This window comes from Saccopteryx bilineata, chromosome 12, assembly GCF_036850765.1.
Source record: "Saccopteryx bilineata isolate mSacBil1 chromosome 12, mSacBil1_pri_phased_curated, whole genome shotgun sequence".
NCBI classification, from domain to species: Eukaryota; Metazoa; Chordata; class Mammalia; order Chiroptera; family Emballonuridae; genus Saccopteryx; species Saccopteryx bilineata.
The window spans coordinates 719,035-742,253 of record NC_089501.1 but is presented as its reverse complement, the minus strand read 5'-3'; positions in this window follow the sequence as shown (position 1 = coordinate 742,253).

Here is a 23,219-nt window from a genome sequence, read left to right as displayed (position 1 = left end):
ATTAACAATACCACTTACAAATACCATCAAGGAAAAAGAAATCAAATATGGATATACAAGGCAGAGATGTAGCTCAGATAGATGATAAAAAAATCTCCAGGAAAAAATCTCAATTACATGGAAACTTTGGAGTTAATGACTGAGAATTCAAAATTGAAGCTCTAAAAATACTCAATAAGATACAAGAAAACATTGAAAGGCAATTTAGTGAGCTCAAAAAACAACTTAATGAAAAAAAAAAAAGAGTACTTCACCAAGGAAATTGAAACTATAAAAAAGAACCAAACAGAGATGAAAAACTCAATACACAAACTAAAAAATGAGGTAACAAGCTTAGGCAACAGAACAGGCCAGATAGTGGAGAGAATGAGTGACATTGAAGACAGGCAACTAGTGTTACTACAGAGAGAAGAAGAGAGAGACTCACGAATTTAAAAAATAAGAAAGCCCTACAAAAATTGTCTGACTCCATCAGGAAGAGCAATATAAGAATAATGGGTATATTAGAAGAGGAAGAGAGGGAAAAGAGAATGGAGAACATATTAAAACAAATAATTGATGAGAACTTCCCAAGCCTGTGGAAAGAGTTAGAGCCTCAAATCCAAGAAGCAAACAGAATGCTGAGTTACCTCAACCCAAACAGACCTACTCCAAGGCATATTGTAATGAAATTATCACAAATCAATGACAAAGAAAGAATCCTCAAGGCAGCTAGGGAGAAGAAAAATATAACATATAAAGGAAGGCCCATTAGGCTATCATCAGATTTCTCAGCAGAAACTCTACAAGCCAGAAGAGAGTGGACCCCAACATTTAAAGTACTGAAAGATAAGAACTACCAGCCAAGAATACTATATCCATCAAAGCTATTCTTCAAATATGAGTGGAGAAATGAAAATATTTACAGACATACAGAAGCTGAAGGAATTTATCACCAGAAAACCCCCACTACAGGAAATACTAAAGGGAGTTATCCAACCAGATACAAAGAAAAAAACAAACAAAATCACAAGTAAAAAATTTCTGACAAAACCACAATAAAAAATAAGGATAATCTGTGACAACAGTAACATAAAAGGGGAGTGGATAAAGATCAGCAGTAACAAAGGAGGATGGAGTGCAGAAGCACTCATGAGATAATGGACTCTAATAAATTTGATAATTTTTATTTTAATAACCTAATGATAAACACCCCTGAAAATGCCACTACTGAAACACATAGCTTAAAAAAAAAGAAGAAACAGAAGATAGAAGTATGGAATACCACCAAACAAAAATAAATGACAGAAAAACAAAAAAGAACCAAACAAGACACAAAACTATCAGAAAGAAGTATATAGAATGGCAATAAGAAATCTTCAAGTGTCAATAATTACACTAAATGTAAATGGATTGAACTCACCAATAAAGAGGCACAGAGTAGCAGATGAATCAAGAAACAAAACCCAACAGTATGCTGCCTTCAAGAGACACATCTAAGCAACAAGGATAAAAATAGATTCAAAGTAAAAGGATGGAAAGTGATTCTCCAAGCAAGTAATATCCAAAGAAAAGCAGGAGTAGCTATACTCATATCTGACAATGCTAACTACAAGACAACAAAGGTAACCAGAAACAAGGATGGACATCTCATAATGATAAATGGGACACTATGTCAAGAAGACATAACACTCTTTAATATATATGCACCAAACCAGGGAGCACCAAAATATATAAGACAGCTACTAACTGATCTAAAAAAACAAATTGAAAAAAATATAATCATACTTGGAGACCTCAATATACCATTGATGGCTTTAGATCATTCATCAAAACAGAAGATCAATAAAAAAATATCGGCCTTAAATGAAACACTAGAACAAATGGACATAATAGACATCTACAGGACATTTCATACCAAAATGTCAGAGTATACATTTTTCTCCAGTGTACATAGAACATTGTCAAGACTAGACCATATATTGGGCCACAAAACTAACACCAACAAATTCAGGAAGATTGGAATTATACCAAGCATACTCTCTGTCCATAAGGCTTTGAAACTAGAATTCAACTGCAAAAAAGAAGCAAACACACCCACAAGAATGTGGAAATTAAACAACATACTTCTAAAAAATGAATGGGTCAAAGAGGAAATAAAAGAAGAGATCAAAAGATATATACAGACAAAAGAAAATGACAACACGACATATCAGAATCTCTGGGATGCAGCAAAAGCAGTAATAAGAGGGAAGTTCATATCATTACAAGCTTATATGAAAAAAACAGGAGAGAAATAAAGTAAACAACCTAACATCAGATCTTAAGGAACTAGAAAAAGAAGAACAAAGGCAACCCAAAACCAGCAAAAGAAAGGAAATAACAAAAATTAGAGCAGAAATAAATAAAATAGAGAATAGAAAAACTATAGAAAAAATTAATACAACAAAGAGCTGGTTCTTTGCAAAGATCAATAAAATCAACAAACCTCTGGCAAGACTCACTAAGGAAAAACGAGAAAGGACTCATATAAACAAAATCCAAAATGAAAGAGGAGAAATTATCACAGATATCATAGATATACAAAGGATTATTGCAGAATACTATGAAAAATTATATGCCACCAAATTCAACAACCTAGAAGAAATGGATAAACTCCTAGAACAATACAATCTTGTAGGATGAATCATGAAGAAGTAGAAAGCCTAAATAGACTGATAAGCAGGGCGGAAATAGAAACTATTATCAAAAACCTCCCTAAAAATAAAAGTCCAGGGCCAGATGGCTATATTAGTGAATTCTACCAAATATTTAAAGAAGAGTTGGTTCCTATCCTTCTCAAAGTCTTCCAAAAAATTGAAGAAAAATCAATACTTCCAAACACATTTTATGAGGCCAACATAACCCTCATGCCAAAACTTGGTAAGGACAATACAAAAAAAGAAAACTACAGACCAATATCTCTAATGAATATGATGCAAAAGTCCTAAGCAAAATACTAGCAAATCGAATACAACAACACATCAAAAAAATCATCATGATCAAGTGGGATTCATCCCAGAAACACAAGGATGGTTCAACATACGTAAAACAATTAATGTAATACACCATATCAACAAAACAAAGAACAAAAACCATATGATCCTATCAATAGATGCAGAAAAAGCATTCAATAAAATACAACATCCTTTTATGTTTAAAATACTCAACAAAATGGGTATAGAAGAAAAATACCTTAACATAATAAAGGCCATCTATGACAAACCATCAGCTAACATCATACTAAATGGTAAAAAATCTGAAAACTTTTCCTCTAAAATCAGGAACAAGACAAGACTACCCATTCTCTCTACTCCTATTCAACATAGTGCTGGAAGTTCTAGCCAGAGCAATCAGATAAGAGAAAGAAATAAAAGGCATTCATATTGGGAAAGAAGAAGTAAAGGTTTCACTATTTGCAGATATCCTGTATATAGAAAATCCCAAAGACTCCACAGAAAGGCTATTAGAAACAATAACCAGTAAGGTCACAGGATACAAAATTAAAATACAGAAGTCTATTGCTTTCTTATATGCCAACAATGAAACCTCAGAAAAAGAACACAAAAAATAATCCTCTTTTAGTTGCAACAAAAAGAAAATAAAATACCTAGAAATAAACATAACAAAGAATGTAAAGGACCTATATTCTGAAAACAAAGCATTATTAAAGGAAATTTTAAAAGACACAATGAAATGGAAAAATATTTCTTGTTTGTGGATAGGAAGAATAAATACAGTTAAAATGGCCATATTACCCAAAGCAATATACAAATTTAATGCAATTCCCATCAAAATTCTGTCATTTTTTAAAGAAATAGAACAAAAAATCATCAGGTATATATGGAACCATAAAATTATAACCTCAAATAACCTAAGTAATCCTAAGGAAAAATATTAAGCTGGAGGTATTACAATACCTGACTTCAAACAGATAACGATACAGAGCAACGATAAGCAAAACAGCATGGTACTGGCAAAAAAGTAGACACACAGACCAATAGAACAAAATAGAGAGCCCAGAAATATAACCACATATATATGGTCAAATCATCTTTGATAAAGGAGTCAAAAACACACAATGGAGAAAAGAAAGCCTCTTCAATATATGGTGCTGGGAAAACTGGAAAACCACATGCAAAAGAATGAAACTCGACTACAATTTGATCCCTTGTACTAAAATTAATTCAAAATGGATCAAAGACCTAAATATAAGACCTGAAACAATAAATTAGATAGAAGGAAACATAGGTACTAAACTCATGGACCTTGGCCATAAAGAACATTTTATGAATTTGACCCCAAAGACAAGGGAAGTAAAGGCAAAGATAAATGAATGGGACTACATCAAACTAAGAAGCTTCTGCACAGCAAAAGAAACTGTCAACAAAACAAATAGACAGCCAACTAAATGGGAGATAATATTTTCAAACAACAGCTCAGATAAGGGGCTAATATCCAAAATATGTAAAGAACTCACAAAACTCAGCAACAAACAAATAGTCCAATAAAAAAAATGGGAAAAGAACATGAACAGACACTTCTCCCAAGAAGAAATACAAATGGCCAACAGATATATGAAAAAATGCTCATCTTCACTAGCTATTCGAGAAATGCAAATAAAAACTACAATGAGATACCACCTCACTCCTGTGAGATTAGCTGTTATCAGCAAGACAGGTAGTAAGTGCTGGAAAGGCTGTGGAGAAAAAGGAACCCTCATTCACTGTTGGTGGGAATGTAAATTAGTATAACCATAATGGAAAAAAGTATGGTGGTTCCTCAAAAAATTAAGAATAGAATTACCATAAGACCCAGAAATCCCTCTATTGGGAATATACCCCCAAAACGTGAAAACATGAGTACGTAAAGACACATGTACCCCCATGTTTATCGCAGCATTGTTCACAGTGGCCAAGACATAGAAACAGCCAAAATGTCCTTCAGTAGAGGATTGGATAAAGAAGATGTGATACATATATACTATGGAATACTACTCAGCCATAAGAAATGATGACATAGTACCATTTACAACAACATGGATGGAACTTGATAACATTATACTGAGTGAAATAAGTAAACCAGAAAAAGCTAAGAACTGTATGATTCCATACATAGGTGGGACACAAAATTGAGACTTGATGTCATAATTCTGTAAGTTAACATAAACAAGAAGCTTCCCAAGGAACATTTTAAAAGTGGCTTGATGTAACATTTCAGTAGATTAACATAAAATGGGCTCTCTGCCAGGGACTCCCAAAAAGGTGGTTTGAAATGATAATCCTGTGGATTGGCACCTGTTAGAAGATGTTGGCCAGAAAAGATACTAAAGCTGAGGGGCCCCCTGCCAAGGTAGTTGCCCAGAATCTAATGTGAACATGGACTGTCTCCACGCAGCTCTGAGCTCTAAACAAAGACATCTGAGAGGAGCACGCCGACAGAGCCCCCTTAAGCTGTACCAAGGCACTCCAAAAGGATTTGTGAGTAATAAACTGCCTGTGTGATTCTTGCAACTAACTTTATGTGTCGGTCTCATGTCTTTCCTCCGGTAGCAGTTAGTGTCTGCCCTAGTAAATAGAATCCTCATAGCTGCCACAAGAGTAGTCTCAAAGAGGCTGCCAGCCCTGCTGATAAGCATCAGGAGTGTCCCACTGCACAGGGAAGTCGAAGCAGGGACTCGTGATGGACTTAGAGCTCGGGCTCTACTGGGACAAGGGTGAAGGGAAGAGTGGAGAGGGACGGGGGTGAGGATAAGAGGAGGGGCTTAAAGAGAAACAAAATATAGGGTGACAGAAGATGATCTGACTTTGGGTAATGGGTATTCAGCATAATTGATTGTCCAAATGATGTGGAGATGTTTTCTCTAAATCTATGTACAGTAAGTACTCTGATTGACCAATGTCACCCTGTTAAATTTAATTGTCTAAAAAAAAAAAGATTAACAAGAAACTTTCTTTTTTCCCCTTAAGAATTGATTATTTGTATCTTCAATTATAATTTTTCTATTTATTTCAATTCAGGCTTTAGTGCTCTTAATAAATGTAATTTTATTTAATTTATGATTCCAAAAAAATTTTTTACACAATTTTATAGTATTATTTCAGCTCCATTTAGCTTAACACCATTTGTTTTGTCATCTAACATAAGATTATTCTTATTAAATATAAAATTATCTCCCAAATGATATAATTACAAGACAATATCTTATATCTATTTAATACTTTATAGTTTATAAGGTATGTGCCCACACATTATTTCATTTACTTATTCCTTGGAAGATTACCGTTTTATGGCTAAAGATTAGGTTGAATCACAGTACACAGTGACACTCAACCTAAGCCAGTTCTTCCAAATAACTGTTCTTGCAATTTTCATGCTACACTGACAATGGTGTTCCTCAGTGACTTGAAGAGAACGAAAATGTCCCCAATCTGAAATGAAAGAAAACTCAAAGTCAAAAAGCTACTTACACATCTGCTAGATTTGTTAATGACACTATGGATTCCAAAAATGAACCTTTCTTCCTCAGCAACTAGCTTGAGCTCAAATGTGGTTTGCAAGTGGAATGTGCATTTAAATGAAGCTATTATAATGATTATAAATGTATATAATGAAAGGTCATGTCTAAGCTTCTTTGATGCAATTTAAATAAGTTCTTCCGCCTGACCAGGTGGTGACGCAGTGGATAGAGGCTCGGTGTGGGACAGTGAGGACCCAGGCTGGAAACCCCAAGGTCGCTGGCTTGAGTACTGGCTCACCAGCTTGATTTCAAGGTTGACGTTTGAGTCCAAAGGTTGTTAGCGTTTGAGTCCAAAGGTCGTTAGCTTGAAGCCCAAGGTCACAGGCTTGAGTACTGGCTCACCAGCTTGAGTTCAAGGTTGACATTTGAGTCCAAAGGTTGTTAGCTTGAAGCCCAAGGTCACAGGCTTGGGTACTGGCTCATCAGCTTGAGGTCAAGGTTGGCGTTTGAGTCCAAAGGTCATTAGTTTGAAGCCCAAGGTCATGGGCTTGAGCAAGGGATCACTGACTCAGCTGGAGCCCCCACTCCGCCACCCTAGTCAAGACACATATGAGACAGCAATCAATGAACAACTAAGAAGCCGCGACAAAAGAATGGATGATTCTTATTTCTCTCCCTTCCTGTCTGTCCCTCTCTCTCTCGTTCACTAACTAAGTAAATTAATTAATTAATTAATTAATTAAGTTCTTCAAATTTTGGATCTGTCCAGTTTCCTTTCAGACACTTCCATGGCTCATTTGACATCATCCCAAGAATTTACTGAGCTGCCTTGTCTCAGACCATCAAGCTTTATATGCCCCCTCCTGCACTTATATAGCTCAATTAATTCAGTGCCCCTTGTACTGCTGATTCTCTCTTTCTTTTAAGACAGAATAAAATTTATGTACACTGAAACTTTGTAAACTGAAGCATTTTTCAAATAGCAGCAAGTGAGGCCCCCAAGATAAAAAGATTTTTGGGTGTGTGTGTGTGTGTGTGTGTGTGTGTGATGTAAGCAGAGCTTTTGAAGAACAGGGTACTACTGTGGGATAAAAACTGTTTCACCTGAGATAGAAGTTAAGCCAGTGTACCAGCAAAATATCTATTTTTCTGAGAAAAGAACTTTCCTCACTAGTCTACATCTTATTCACCATTGGGGAACAGTGCCTGGCACAGTCTAGCTACTTTGTAAATATTTGCAGAGTAAAAGGAAAGTAATTGTTCTTGAATTAGCATCTGAATTTTAACACTGAATCCCCCTTCCAAATGACTTTAATGATGACTTGCCATCCACAGTTTTATCATGAAATAAAATTAAGACATGATAATGTCATTTTTTTCTGTATGACATAGAACCATTATTTCTTTAAATGATTTTCTTTAAAAATGTTTTCCATTTATTGACTTTAGAGAGAAAAAGGAGGGAGGAAAGGAGGGACATTGATTTATTATTCATGCATTTATACTCATTCATGCATTTATTGGTTGATTCTTGTAAATACCCTGACCAGGAGTGGAACCTGCAACCTTGGCATATTGGGATGCTCTAACCAACTGAGCTACCCAGCCAGGGTTCTTTAAATAATTTTTAAAGCTTACACTTTTCTTCCTGATACTGTTAAAGTGAGTTTCAGCCGCATTTATTCAGAATGCATAGTTATTAGTTTTCAGGCTAATTTAGCTTAGACTGATCTCTGTATATGATCTCTGTATTTCATTTTCTTCAAAAATGTCCAGTTTGGGAGCCCTTCTGACCTCATCTAAAGTCAATTTCCATACTTCCATTATATTTTTCTGAGCAAAAAATCACCCATGGTCTCGTGTCTGGTATATAGCAATTGTTTGTTAAATTGTTTTTGAAAAAAGTGAATAAAATATGCAGCTGGTATGAACTGAGGAAAAATTGATCAGACAGGTACTTGATAAACACACCTTTCTTTGGTCATTGATCTCTTCCTGTTTTCACACCCACTTCCCCATAATGGAAAAAAAACCCACTTAATCCTAGAACTTAAAAGTAGTTTCTTTCCATTTTAAATAGTCATTTATAACGATCCTCTCAGTCTTTCTCTCTTTGCTCCTGGGATGCAGGGTCAAGTTTACAAGGCTTCATGGCAGAGCAGCTGAAGTGTTTTGACCTCAATCACTGTCCTCAGAGTCCTCCCTGGACCCACTACAATGTTGCTTGGCCACTTGGCCTCTGGGCATCTGAGCTGGTGGCCTTCGAGCATGGTTGGTCTTGCTTGTGGAGTCCCTCTGACTAGGTGTCCTTGCATGCTCCCCCGACTGCTGCATCCTGACCCAGGCATTCCCACCCATCAAACCACTTGATGTTTCTAAATGAATAACGGGTACTCAGGGTTAACCCGTCATCTCTTCCTACTCATTCTAATTCTATCTTTTTCTTGTTCCATTAACAAACAGCTAGATGGGAAGGGGAAGGAGAGGCAGGTAGTGGAGGGGACTGTGAGAGTGGGCAGGAGAGTAGAATGTCACTATTATAACAAAGAGATCACTATAATTCTAATAAAGTGATTTCTAATCTAGTATTGAGTGTCATTTTTTGTTATTTATTCTTTTTATTAGAATGATAATACGACCATATTATAAACAAGTTGGAATTTAAAAAAATATTGGAGTTCCACTATTCTAACACAATGTCTATTAACATGTTGGTATAGATTTCATATATTTATTCTATTATTTTTTCCATTCATGATAATTTAAGTTGTAAAACATAATTTTAAAATATATTTACGCCTGACCTGTGGTGGCGCAGTAGATAAAGCGTCAACCTGGAAATGCTGAGGTCGCCGGTTCGAAAACCTGGGCTTGCCTGGTCAAGGCACATATGAGAGTTGATGCTTCCAGCTCCTCCCCCCCTCCTCTCTCTCTGTCTCTCTCCCCTCTCTAAAAATGAATAAATAAAATAAAATTAAAATTAAAAAAATAAATAAATAAAATATATTTACTATTTCTTCTATTAGAGAATGATACTTGAAAACAAACACACTCAATTATTCCATCAACTAATATTTACTGAGTCCCAAATATAGATGAGTCATATCCCAGGTACCATGGAGATATGAAAGATAAACTAGACACACTTTCCACCCTCTGGAAACTTATGAGCTAGAGGGAGAACTAAGACTTGTACATAAATACATAAAAGGCAGCAAGTGATAAATGTTATAAATAATATAGATAGAAAGTAACTGCTCTAGGAAATCACAATTCTGTAATACTATTTTAAGACACATGTCAACAAGTTAAATCATTAATAAGTAAGTACTAAATGCCGAGGCATTTTTAATTATTTCATCATATGACATCTTATAATAGTCATTAACTGTCATATTCTACTAGAATTTTTCCTACCCAAAATTAATTTTCTAGGCATTAGAAGTTTTATTTATGCATTAAACTCATGAAATCATCTGCAAGGATTCCTGACTCACATTAAAACACTCTGTTGCCTTTAGATGCCATTTTCTGAATTTATAATACAGTGTGTCCATAAAGTTATGGTGCACTTTTGACCGGTCACAGGAAAGCAACAAAAGACAATAGAAATGTCAAGTCTGCACCAAATAAAAGGAAAACCCTCCCAGTTTCTGTAGGATGATGTGGCAGCATGTGCACATGCGCAGAAGATGATGTAACACCGGGTATACAGCGGAGCAGCCCACGGCCATGCCAGTCGAGATGTGGACGGTACAGAGGAAAGTTCAGTGTGTTCTGTGGCTCGCTAAATTCGAATCTGTGCCCTGGCCGGTTTGCTCAGTGGTAGAGCGTCGGCCTGGCATGCAGAGGTCCCAGGTTCGATTCCCGGCCAGGGCACACAGGAGAGGCGCCCATCTGCCTCTCCACCCCTCCCCCTCTCCTTCCTCTCTGTCTCTCTCTTCCCCTCCCGCAGCGAGGCTCCATTGGAGCAAAGATGGCCCAGGCACTGGGGATGGCTCCTTGGCCTCTGCCCCAGGTGCTAGAGTGGCTCTGGTCTCGGCAGAGCGACGCCCGGAGGGGCAGAGCATCGCCCCCTGGTGGGCAGAGCGTCGCCCCTGGTGGGCGTACCAGGTGGATCCCGGTCGGGCGCATGCGGGAGTCTGTCTGACTGTCTCTCCCCGTTTCCAGCTTCAGAAAAATACAAAAAAAAAAAAAAAAAAAAATTGAATCCGTGACCAAAGTGCAACATAAATATCAGCGCGTTTATAACGAAGCGCCACCACAAAGGAATAACATTACTTAGTGGGATAAGCAGTTGAAGGAAACCGGCAGTTTGGTGGAGAAAGCCCATTCTGGTAGGCCATCAGTCAGTGACGAGTCTTGTGTAGAGGCTATACGGGATAGCTACCTAAGGAGCCCTAAAAGATCTGTGTGTGAGCCCACATCGAACTGCACTGAATAGGTATGAAACTGGGAGAGTTTTCCTTTTATTTGGTGCAGATTTCACATTTCTATTGTCTTTTGTTGCTTTCCTGTGACCGGTCAAAAGCACACCATGACTTTATGGACACACTGTATATTCATTACAGTTCTGTTCAGATAACTTAAAGTGGTGTAGTTGATGTAAAAAAAAATTAAGAAATCCCTAAGTTGTAGTAGACAGTAAAACTGCATAAGAAGTTTTGTATGCGACATGTAAACCAAAATGGTATTCTGTCAGAAAATGCTACCCAAGGTATTTTCATTCTTCCCTCACTCTAAAACACTTAGTGAATATAAAATACATATCTTTTCAAAGAACGACCTTTTTTTTCCTGTGACAGTGTGTGAGTCTCTGTAGTTTTTAAACCCAATATCATCATAACCATTTTGTGCGGTTTTAAATTGTAGTGAATATGTTTGATCTTGGACGAAATAACGTTTCATCTTGTTTATCACTTTTTATGCCAAAAAATAAAACTCCTGGTAATGTGGTTCACAAATATTTTATTAGGTTTTAGATACGCATTAAACTAGGAAGGTGTTTCTGGCCAGGTGCTCAGTTAGTGAGAGTGGTGTCCTCATACACCAGGGTTGCAAGTTTGATCCCTGACCAAGGCTCATACAAGAATCAGCCAGTGAACGCATAAATAAATGGAACAACAAATTAATGTTTCTCTCTCTCTCCCTCTCTCTCTCTAAAATCAATAATTTAAAAAATAAACTAGCAAGGTGTCTTATTTTAATAAATGTATTACAATTTAAGTAGTAGTGTTAATAAAAATTTGCATTTAAATAATTCTTTTCTCCTGGGAATGCCGAGTGCTCTTGCACTTCAATTAATGCCTGATGGCAGCAACATTGTTCTTAACCTTTTTTTACTATTCCATCTTTATGATATGTTGCTTTGGGTTTTTGTTTCTGGCCAGTGTTAATTACCAAGCTGGCTAATATCAGGCCTCATCTTTTCCTCTAAAATCATCCCTTTTTGAGAATTAATTGCCTAAGAGAATGGGATTGCTCAGTAGAAACTCTATGACTAATAGTTTTGCTTTGACAAGATATGGATTAAAAGTCATTCCATGGTTTCACTTTCAATCAAGATCTTATCTATACCTTTAGATTACATGTTATTAAGAATTACCAAAAGTTATTTTTTAATCATTAACAACTTCTTCTCTCTAATGACCAAGTATATTTCATATAAGGAAGTTATTTACACACTTAAAAAACTGTACCTTAAAAAGATCATCCTCAGGGTTGTTGCATTTCTCTGTTCTAAAAGTGGAGGTGCTTAACTTGGAATTCATCCAGCAGGCTTCAAGGGTCTGAGAATTTCTAGAAAGGGAAAGAACAAAACACAATGTTGCAGGAGAGCAAAACTTTGGAGGATCGACATGCAGATAACATATAAGAAGAAGAAAAAAAAAATTTTATTAAGCCGGCAGAACACATGGAGCTATAGCTCCAAAGACACGTGCTCCCCGAAATTAGATTTCTTACATCTTATATACCCTTTACAGAACATAAGTTCACGTGATTCCTTTGTCCTCAATTACATGACTTCAGAATGGGAGGGGCTTACAAGTTGCCAAAGGATAATCATTTGTAAATCGCCCATTAAGGAGAAAGAAAGGAGGGAGGAAAGGGCTACTCGATTCTCTCTTCCCCCTCCTATATTCCTGGCTGTTTTACCTTCTTTCACTCAGGTGTATAAAAGGGAGGGGGTCCAAGCCTCCTTCTTCTTTCTATACAAAACCTTCTAAGTGTGAAAACCTCTTCATTTACATTATAACAGCTCTTCCTAAGCAGAAATATTATCAGCCTTGAGATTTTGTAAATTACACAAAAAATCATATTTACAAAAATCTCTCTGAATGCCTTGACTTAAATAATAAAATATTCTTGAAGTGTTTTATTTAAAAGGAGGTCTCCTTCCTCAACAAGAGCAGTTGTGTTGGGCAAATAAGTTTGTAAAATGTGATTTTTATGCTCACTTTGTTAAAAATGGACACTGCTCATGTGATGCTGCCACGTGATAGTGCTGATTGACTTCATGCTTGGGAAGGGGCTTGGTTATGCTAATGTGTGCTGGAGGAGGGATTGTCGTGCCCAAAAAGTTTTAAAAGGAGGAGCTAGGAGGCCATTTTGGAGGAGACCATGTTGTTGCAGGGAGAGAGGTCACGTGGTTGCAGAGGAGGCAGTCAGCCAAGATGGAGGCGTGCAGAGGGTACTGAGTGAGGCTAGTGGGGCCTTTGATTCTAGAAAAACTCGGATGTGTCAGTAGCTTTGTGAGTGCTGAATGAGTGGGTTTTGGAGCCCAGTCTGTTTGTGTTTACTCGCTTGCCAAGTGTGGGCTAGGAAGTTCTTGGCCTTGTTGTTTCTCTACAATCTATCCAAATCTAATGTGAACCTGCATGATCCAGGCGGCTGTGATGGTGGCCACGGCTACTGGCTTTACAGGTTGTCAGGCTTTTGAATCTGCTACTCCAGGGGAACATGCATGGACCCAGGACCAAATTTTGTTTTGCGAATCCAACTTGAGCTCCAGCTCTGAAGTTTCTTTGGGACTGATTGTGAATTAAGAGCTACTTTGATCCTCTTTTGACATTTAAAAAGGAGATTCTGTTGTGCTTACTTACTTACAATAAATTTCTTCTCTTTGAAATAACTTCCTAAAAAAATTAGGACAACCTGACCAGGTGGTTGCACAGTGGATAGAGTGACAGCTTGGGACACTGAGGATCCAGGTTCAAAACCCCAAGATAGCCAGCTTGAGTGTAGGCTCATCTGGCCTGAGCACAGGGTGGCCAGCTTCAGTGTGGGGTCAGAGACATGACCCCATGGTTGCTGGCTTGAAGCCCAAGGTTGCTAGCTTAAGCAAGGGATCACTGGCTTAGCTGGAGCTTTCTGGTCAAGGCACATATGAGAAAGCAACCAACGAACAACTAAGGTACTGCAACTATGAGTTCTCATCACTCTCCCTTCTTGTCTTTCTGTCCCTGTCTTTCTGTCTCTCTCTAACTAAAATAAATTAGTAAATAAATATATGTAATATTAAATTAAGACATTTTACTAAATGCTTCACCTATGGCTTTCATCTGTTATTGTTCATGTTTAAAACAAACAATTCACAAATGCAAATCTTCTGTTTTAGAAGAAAAGCTACATGAGGAAGAATAGACAGAGTATTGGTCTGCTAATTCTTGACATTATACTCACTAAATGCACATTACTGCCAGCACCAAGATGATGAATTACTGTAACTTAGCTCTGCCAAGTGCTGATTTCTAGAATCTGTACTATTACATATTTCATGAGTTTGTTTTTGAAGCCAATACCTCATTTCTGGCTACTCCAGGGAAATCCCAAACCACCAGAAACTTTAGCATGTGCCAAACTCTTGCAATGTACAAATAGAATGAAACAAATAGAATGTACAAATATTTGAAACATCAGTCTTGTATATATTACATTCTATGTATTTAAAATCCAGAGAAATGAAACTACATCTTAGCTATTTAAGTGGTTATAGAATATTTCAACTATTTCATCAAACTAGGGAATTTGAATGACTGAAATTCTGACAATTTTTATTGATTGTATTCCGTGTACAGAGCACTATAAGGAATGAGAAGAGACGTACAATGAAGCTACCAAAAGCTGGATGGCAGACATTTTTAAAAACATAGTATCTAAAAGTCAAAACAATCTTGTCAGCTAAGAATTATTTTCCCAGTTTAACATACAAGTAATTGAGGCTTAGAAAAGTTTGATAAATGATCTGAACTCACTGCGCTTATTAAATGTAAAACCATGGTTCAAATCTAGATGTTAATTCCAAAGCCTCCATTCTTGCAACTGTCTTCATAATTCACTGTCCTCTTAAAGTTCTGGGTCACTTTTTAAAATTTTAGTTGCATTTTGCTTCTTTTAAGATTTGTTAAATAAACAACTCAATGAATAAAATGTAAATCAGTTTTTTCAGAGAGCTTCTTCCTGAATTTAGTATTTAGTATTAGAACTGGAATGGTTAGTTTTAACCTTTTTTTTAGACTGTGGGCCTTGAGATACAACAAGAATGTGGAAGATTGCACTGCCTTGCTTTGGGATGTTTGTTCCCTGTTTTTTATTTAATCAAAATATAAAATACCTGTTCAGTGCATAACCTGTTTGGTTATTTTGAAAAAATAACCGAGTCAGTTTAAAAAGCAAAAAACACCTATAATAATAGCTAACATCCAAAAAAGTGATAACAGCAAATGTGAGCAAGCATGTGGAGCAATAGAAACTGTCACTCACTGCTGGTAGAAATGGAAAATGGTCCAGTCACTTTGGCAGACTGCTTGGCAGTTTCTTATAAAGCTCACAGAGTTTGAAACATGATATGGCAATTGCACTTTTTGGTATTTATCCAAATGAATTGAAAACATGTCCGCACAAAAACCTGAACACAGAAGTTTACAGAAGCTTTAGTCATAATTGCCCCAAACTGGAAGAAACCAAGATGCTCTTTGTAAAGCCAGGAGCCAGGGCCGGGGACACCATCAGAGCAGCCCGGCCCATGCAGGTTCGCATTGGATTCGGACAGTTGGTAAAGAAACAACAGAGCCAAAAACTGATAGGCCATTTTCTTTCATTCTAGCTTGCACCCGGCGGGCAAGTAAAAACACACACTGGGCTCCAAAACCCAATCACATTCAGTGCTCACAAAGCTACTGACTTATCCGAGTTTCCTAGAATCAAAGGTTTCTAGCTCACCAGCCTTATTCTCCTCAGTTCCCCATCTCCTTCCTTATCCCAGATACAAACTCTGCACAAACTGGCATCTCACTCAGCACTCCGCCATCTTGGCTGCTTCTCCTGGCCTACTCTACGTGGCCTCCTTCTGCTCTCTGCTCTGCTCTCTCCTCTAATGATAATCTCAGGAACCAAGAGCGCAAGCTCCCGCTCAGTCCCCATTTTATAGTGTAGAAATCCAAACCCTTAATCCAATATACAAAATAGGGAAGTCTCTAATACAAAGTCACTTTCTGAGGCATGATTGGATTGTACCACCCCACATCAAAAAGGGTAGGAAAGGCTTAATCCCAAAACCAAGCCCCAGGCTACAAGGATTCTGCCTGCCTTTAGCCCACCCCAACACACATTAATATCACCTGGGCGACGGCCTCCTCGTGTTATCTTTAACAAAGTGAGCATAATACATTTTATCTGCCCAACACTCTTTAAAAATAGTGAATGGATAAACAAACTGTGGCACATTCATACTACGAAATATTATTTAGTGATTTAAAAAATGAGCTATCAAGACACAGAAAGACATGAAATAATCTCAAATGTATATTGCTTAGTGAAAGAGGTTAGTCTGAAAAGACAATATTCTAAATGATGCTAACTCTGTGGGATTTTGGAGAAGGCAAAAGTATGGATACAGTAAAAAAAACAAACACACAAACAAAATCAATCAGTGGCTGCCAGGGGATTAGGCTGGGATGCAGAAGAGGAATGATTAGGAGGAGAACAGGAGATTTCTAGGACATATTTACCATTATGCTGTAATGGGGGGTACATGACATTACCAAAGGAAATCTGTTTCCTCTGCTCACAACACTTCAGACATCAAATGTGTGTGTTTTTGTCACACCAACTTGTTCTCCAGCTCTCCAGACACCAAATGGGTATCCTACAATTCAATGCTGACACTAAATACCCAGACTTTGTGCAGATCCCACATGCTAAGGATTCAGTTCCACACGACTGCCCACCGTTTCCAATGCCAATAACAAATCATGGGTCCCAGGTTCACACTTACGTCTGATTTGGCTATCAGTCAGGGTTCCCATGACTTTGTCCTCAGATTTGTTAATTTCCTGTGATGACTCACAGAACGCAGGGAAACACTTATTATAAAGAATATAATAAAACATACAAACAGCCAGATGAAGAGTACAAAGAAAAAGGTCCAGACGATTCCTGAGTGTGGGAGTTCTATCCTGTGGGGTTGGGGCACACGAACCTCCCAGCACTTATTTGCATTTGCCAACTAGAAAGTTCTCTGAACTCATTAGTTTAGAGATTTTTATGGAGGCTTTGTCACATACTTAAGATCAATTAATAACTCAGTTGCCCATGCCCCACCCCGCCCAGCCCCTCTCCACAGGATGGAGCAAGGGGCTGAGAGTTCTAACCATTCTAATCATGGCTTCATCTTTCTGGTGACCTGGACCTACCCTGAAGCTACTTGGAGCTCACTTAGAGTCATGTCATTAGAACAGAAGACACTCTCATCACCCAGAAAATTCCAAGGGATTTAGGAGCTCTGTGTAAGATGCTGTTATCACCCCCATCACTTGGGAAATTACAAAGGCTTTAGGAAAGCTGTGTCAGGAATGGGGAGGGTCCACGTTTAAATATTAGAAGAAAAGATGCTCCTAGCACCTTTATCACTCAGGAAATTACAAGGGTTTTAAGAACATTGTACCAGAAACTGAGAAAAGACCAAATATATATTTCTTATTATGTCATATATGATATTATATATTTGGCAAAACCCATAGGACTGTACGTGGGAGACTGCAAGCTGGCAAAGCCCTCGCAGTTTAAGGCTTAAGCTAAAGGTTAAGCTCTTCCCCACAACTCCATATTGGCTATGAATCTGAGTATTTGTACTCATCCCATCGCCCCACCTCACTTGTTTGATTAAATTGCTAGGGGCAATTTACATGTCCTTCTTCTCATCCCTTGTTTGTACTGATGTTGGTTGATTTCAGTTATGCATGTTGAGAGGATTCTGTTTAGCCTTAAATGGATTCCTGGCCTTAAGAGAATTCCTGTTTCTGAGTCTCATTTTTATGTCCCATCTATGTATGGAATCACATAGTTCTTAGTTTTTTCTGATTTACTTATTTCACTCAGTATAATGTTATCAAGGTCCATCCATGTTATTGTAAATAATCTGATATCATCATTTTTTATGGCTGAGTAGTATTTCATAGTATATATGTACCAAAGCTTTTTAATCCACTCGTCCACTGACAGACACTTGGACTGTTTCCAGATCTTCGCTATTGTGAACAATGCTGCCATAAACATGGGGGTGCATTTCTCCTTTTGAAACAGTGCTATGGTGTTCCTAGGGTATATTCTTAAAAGTGGGATAGCTGGGTCAAAAGGCGGTTCCATTTTTAATTTTTTGAGGAATCTCCATACTGTTTTCCACAGTGGCGGCACCAGTCTGCATTCCTACCAGCAGTGCAGGAGGGTTCCCTTTTCTCCACATCCTCGCCAGCACTTTTATATGTTGTTCTGTTGATGAGCACCATTCTGACTGGTGTGAGGTGATATCTCATTGAGGTTTTAATTTGCATTTCTCTAATGATTAGTGATGTTGAGCATTTTTTCATATGCCTATTGGCCATTTGTATGTCCTTTTTGGAGAAGTGTCTATTCATTTCTTTAGCCCATTTTTTGATTGAATTGTTTGTCTTCCTGATGTTGAGTTTTACAAGTTCTTTATAAATTTGGTTATTGACCCCTTATCAGACATACTGTCGAATATGTTCTCCCATTGTGTAGTTTGTCTTTTTATTCTGTTCTTATTGTCTTTAGCTGTGCAAAAGCTTTTTAGTTTGATATAGTCCCATTTGTTTATCCTGTCTTTGTTTTTTTTTTTGTTTTTTTTTTTTTCTTTTCATTTTTCTGAAGCTGGAAACAGGGAGAGACAGTCAGACAGACTCCCGCATGCGCCCGACCCGGATCCACCCGGCACGCCCACCAGGGGCGAAGCTCTGCCCACCAGGGAGCGATGCTCTGCCCATCCTGGGCGTCGCCATGTTGCGACCAGAGCCACTCCAGCGCCTGGGGCAGAGGCCACAGAGCCATCCCCAGCGCCCGGGCCATCTTTGCTCCAATGGAGCCTTGGCTGCGGGAGGGGACGAGAGAGACAGAGAGGAAAGCGCGGCGGAGGGGTGGAGAAGCAAATGGGCGCTTCTCCTGTGTGCCCTGGCCGGGAATCGAACCCGGTTCCTCCACACGCTAGGCCGACGCTCTACCGCTGAGCCAACCGGCCAGGGCCTGTTTATCCTGTCTTTTATTTCACTTGCCCATGGAGATAAATTGGCAAATATACATGGACAAGAATGTGATGGTAAGGGGTGAGGGGGAGAAGAGGGAGAGGGTGGGGGGAGGGGAGGGACACAAAGAAAACCAAATAGAAGGTGACAGAAGACAATTTGACTTTGGGTGAGGGGTATGCAACATAATCAAATGTCAAAATAATCTGGAGAGGTTTTCTCTAAACATATATACCCTGATTTGTCAATGTCACCCCATTAAAATTAATTTAAAAAAAGAGAATTCCTGTTTATGCATCAGATGTGTGACTTTGTATCAGACTTTCTTATTTGCATATGGCTCTGCACTATATAATAAAGCAGACCCAGGACTTTGCTTTGCTCTTGCAAGCCATTGGCTGTGCAGAGACCTCCCGATTCCATTCTTTTTCTCTCTGAGTTTATTTCTTAATACCACACCATTCTTACTCAGGACCTGGACAATTACTAGCCATGCTAGTCTGTGGCACTGTACAACACAAACATAAACCCTAATGTAAACTTTTTTTTTTTTTTTTTTTGCGAGAGGGACAGATAGGGACAGACAGACAGGAAGGGAGAGAAATGAGAAGCATCAATACTTTGTTGCGGCTCCTTAGTTGTTCATTGATGCTTTCTCATATGTGCCTTGACGGGGGGTGGGGGTCCTACAGCAGACTGAGTGACCCCTTGCTCAAGCCAATGATGTTAGGCTCAAGTTAGCGACCTTTGGGCTCAATCCAGCGACCATGAGGTCATGTCTATGATCCAACACTCAAGTCAGCACCCCCTCTCAAGCTGGTAAGCCCACGCTCAAGCCAAATGAGCCTGTGCTCAAGCTAGCGACCTTGGGTTTCGAACCTGGGTCCAATGCGTCCCAAGCTGACACTCTATCTGCTGGGCCACTGCCTGGTCAGGCCCTAATGTAAACTCTTGTTAATAATAATACATTAATATTTGTTCTCTAATTGTGAAAAATGTATCACACTAAAGTTAAGAGGAAACTGTGAGGGAGGGGGCTACGGTAGACTGAGTGACCCCTTGCTCAAGCCAGCGACCTTGGGTTCAAGCTGGTGAGCCTTGCTCAAACCAGATGAGCCTGCGCTTAAGCGGCAGCCTCAGGGTTTAGAACCTGGGTCCTCTGCATCCCAGTCTGACGCTCTATCTACTGCGCCACCACCTTGTCAGGCCTGATATTTTGTTATGTATACCTCATGCCATTTCCATTCTATCCTGTGCAGGTTACCCCCTTACATCATATTAGTTTCAAATATAGCAGAGAATCTTTCAATCTGACCTTTTCATGACTAGCAGGAAGAGACCAAGGAGCCTAAAGCATTCTCAAACCTGAGTTTTTGTGTCTAGAATTCTTCTTTTGAATTTCACAGAACGAGTATTTATATATCATTGATAAGAAACTTAACTATAAAATTATGCTGTTAATTCTTAGATATGTTATAATGAAGGGTTTAGGTCTAGTTCAGTCCCTGTGTCTATAGAACATAGATACAGAGAAAACACAGACTGTTATCAAGCCAGGACTCAAGTCTTATGATATCAAATTCAGTGCTCTTTTCATAAAAGTATGCAGTCTTTCACATGACTCGATAACCATACCTCTGGAGTCTGGCTTTCTTTTCTGCAAAAGTCAAAATTTGTTCTACTGTTTTAATAAATGTTTTTAAATTATTATGAAAGTAACATGATAACTGTAGACAATTTAGAAAGAGAAGGAGCAGGAAGAGTTAGAGGAAAGAAGGGAAGCAGGGATGGTTAGAAGGAGGGAAGGAAAAAAAGAAAAATCACAATTTCACAACTCTGAGTTAAGGATTATAAGCATTTTAGTATTTGTCAACTTGGATGATTTGTGATATTCTGCACACTCTCGTAACTTATCGTTTTCTATTTAACATCTTTCCATGGGAGACAGGATAGCTAGAGTTAGAAGGTGACAGAAACTGTGTAGCTAGTGAAAAAGAGTTCATGCTTTGAAACTAAACTGCCTGGTTCATATCCTGCCTCAGCCTCTCAAAAGCTGTGTGATCAGGCCCTGGATGGTTGGCTCAGTAGATAGAGCATTGGCACAGTGTGAGAACATCCCAGGTTCAATCCCTGGTCAGGGCACACATGAGAAGTGTCCATCTGCTTCTCGTCTCTTTCCTCTCTCCCTTCTCTCTCTTCCCCCTTGCAGTCAGTGGCTCAATTGATTTGAGCATCAGCCCCAGCTGGGGGTTGCCAGGTAGATCCCAGTTGGGGTGCACACAGGAGTCTGTCTCTCTATTTCCCCTCTCTTCACTTAAAAATAAAACAATACAAAACAAAAAAATACTGTGTGATCTTGAGCAGGCGACTCAAACTCTCTATTATCTCAGTTTCCCCTCTATAAAACGGAGATAAAAATAGTAATTCCTTTAACTCCTTTTTCATGGGTCCATTGTGAAGATTTAATAGCTTAATATCTGTAAGCCGCTTATAATAGTTCCTGGCACAAAGTACACTTTATGTCAGGGTTAGTAAAATTTTTCAGTGAAGAGCCAAATAGTAAATATCGATATTTAAGGCTTTGCAGGGGTATATGGTTTCTGTTGGAACCCCTCAATAATGCCTTTGTAGCACAAAAGCAGCTATAAATGAATGAGGTGGGTGAGTCCAATTAAATTTTATGGTCACTGAGTTTGAATTTCATATATTTCACGTCATGAAATATTCTTCTAATTTTTTTCAACCATTAAAAATGTAAACACTTTTAGCTCACAGTCTGTACAAAAATGGGAAGTAAGCTGGACTTTGGAGCCATAGTTTGCTGATCTTTCTTCTATATAATGAATAGACATTATTATGTCTTTATTATCTTTCTATAAATTATCTTTAATGGCTGCCTATAACAAGATTGTTTGGCTGTCCTATAATTTACTTAGTCCCTGACGGTTAGAATTTGTTATTTCCAGTATTAATTATTTTCACCTTCCAATGACTAGCCATGCAAAAACTTTGTGCACATTGAGTATTACATCTACATCCTAAAGTGTATTTATTGGTAGCTACCAAAGGAGCTGGCAGAGTATCTAGAAAGAAATAGAATCTGAAGAAGTAACCTTGAAAACTAATCTTATATAGTTATATCATTTTTCAAACATGTCAGAGAAGGAAATTTATAAGTACAGCACATATTCATCTACATAGAACTATGTACTGCGTACCACTCTAAGGTGTGTGTGTGTGTGTATAAAATTTAATACTCAAAATAATCTTAGGAGGTACAGGTGCAATCATCATCATGATCCCATAGTACAAAAGAAGAAACTGAGGCAGAGAAAAGCTAAGTAATTTCCCCAAGGTCACACAGCTAGCTGGTAACAGAAACAGGATTCAAGCATGGTGGGCCCAGCACTATAGCCTATGATCTTGAAGGTAATGATGAACAACCCCTTCACTAGTGAGACTTGGCCCTGCTAGGTACTTACTTTATAATGTATCTGTAGTGTTTTGTATATTTAGATCATGTTTGACACACATGAGGGACCTCATACTCTAACTCTGGGCACAAATTCTATCCTATAATGGGACACTCAGGAGGAAACTGCCCATCTAACCTTCTTCCTCTTTTGTCCTTCAACCCTCCCCTCATGCCAACTCTTCATTAATTTGCCCTGCATTTCTTACCCAAATAGTTGTCCTTTATAAATAGTAAATACTGATCAGCGCATCCTTTCACGTCTTGTTTTCCAATTTAAGGTCCCAAATCTACCCAATTTACGTGGCGAGTTCGGTGGAGCTTGGCTTACAATGGAGGCCCCTGCACAGCCTTGGGAATGCACATTTCGGGAAAATGCTCTCCTTTGAAAACAAAACAGTGATTCGGGTCCAGAGTCTCTCCTACGTGGCACCCGCAGCAGTAGGGCTGGCTCGCTCTGGTCTCTGGCGGATCCCGAGGGCGCCAGCCTGCGTCCGTCTGGACCGAACCGCCAGCCTCCGCCGTCAGGCTCAGACGCGATGTGCGCATTCTCCGACCTTTCCCAGCTTGTGTTGAGTTGTGGGCGACTGGTCTAGGAAGGAGTTACGCGAGTTGGTCTTCCACTTTTGAGGGGAAATGAAGGTTCTAGTTCTAATATCTTATCCTGACTTTTCTCTGCTGGGACTCCACTGCTCGAGTTATCTCCATGGGGATGAGCTACCAATACCGATGG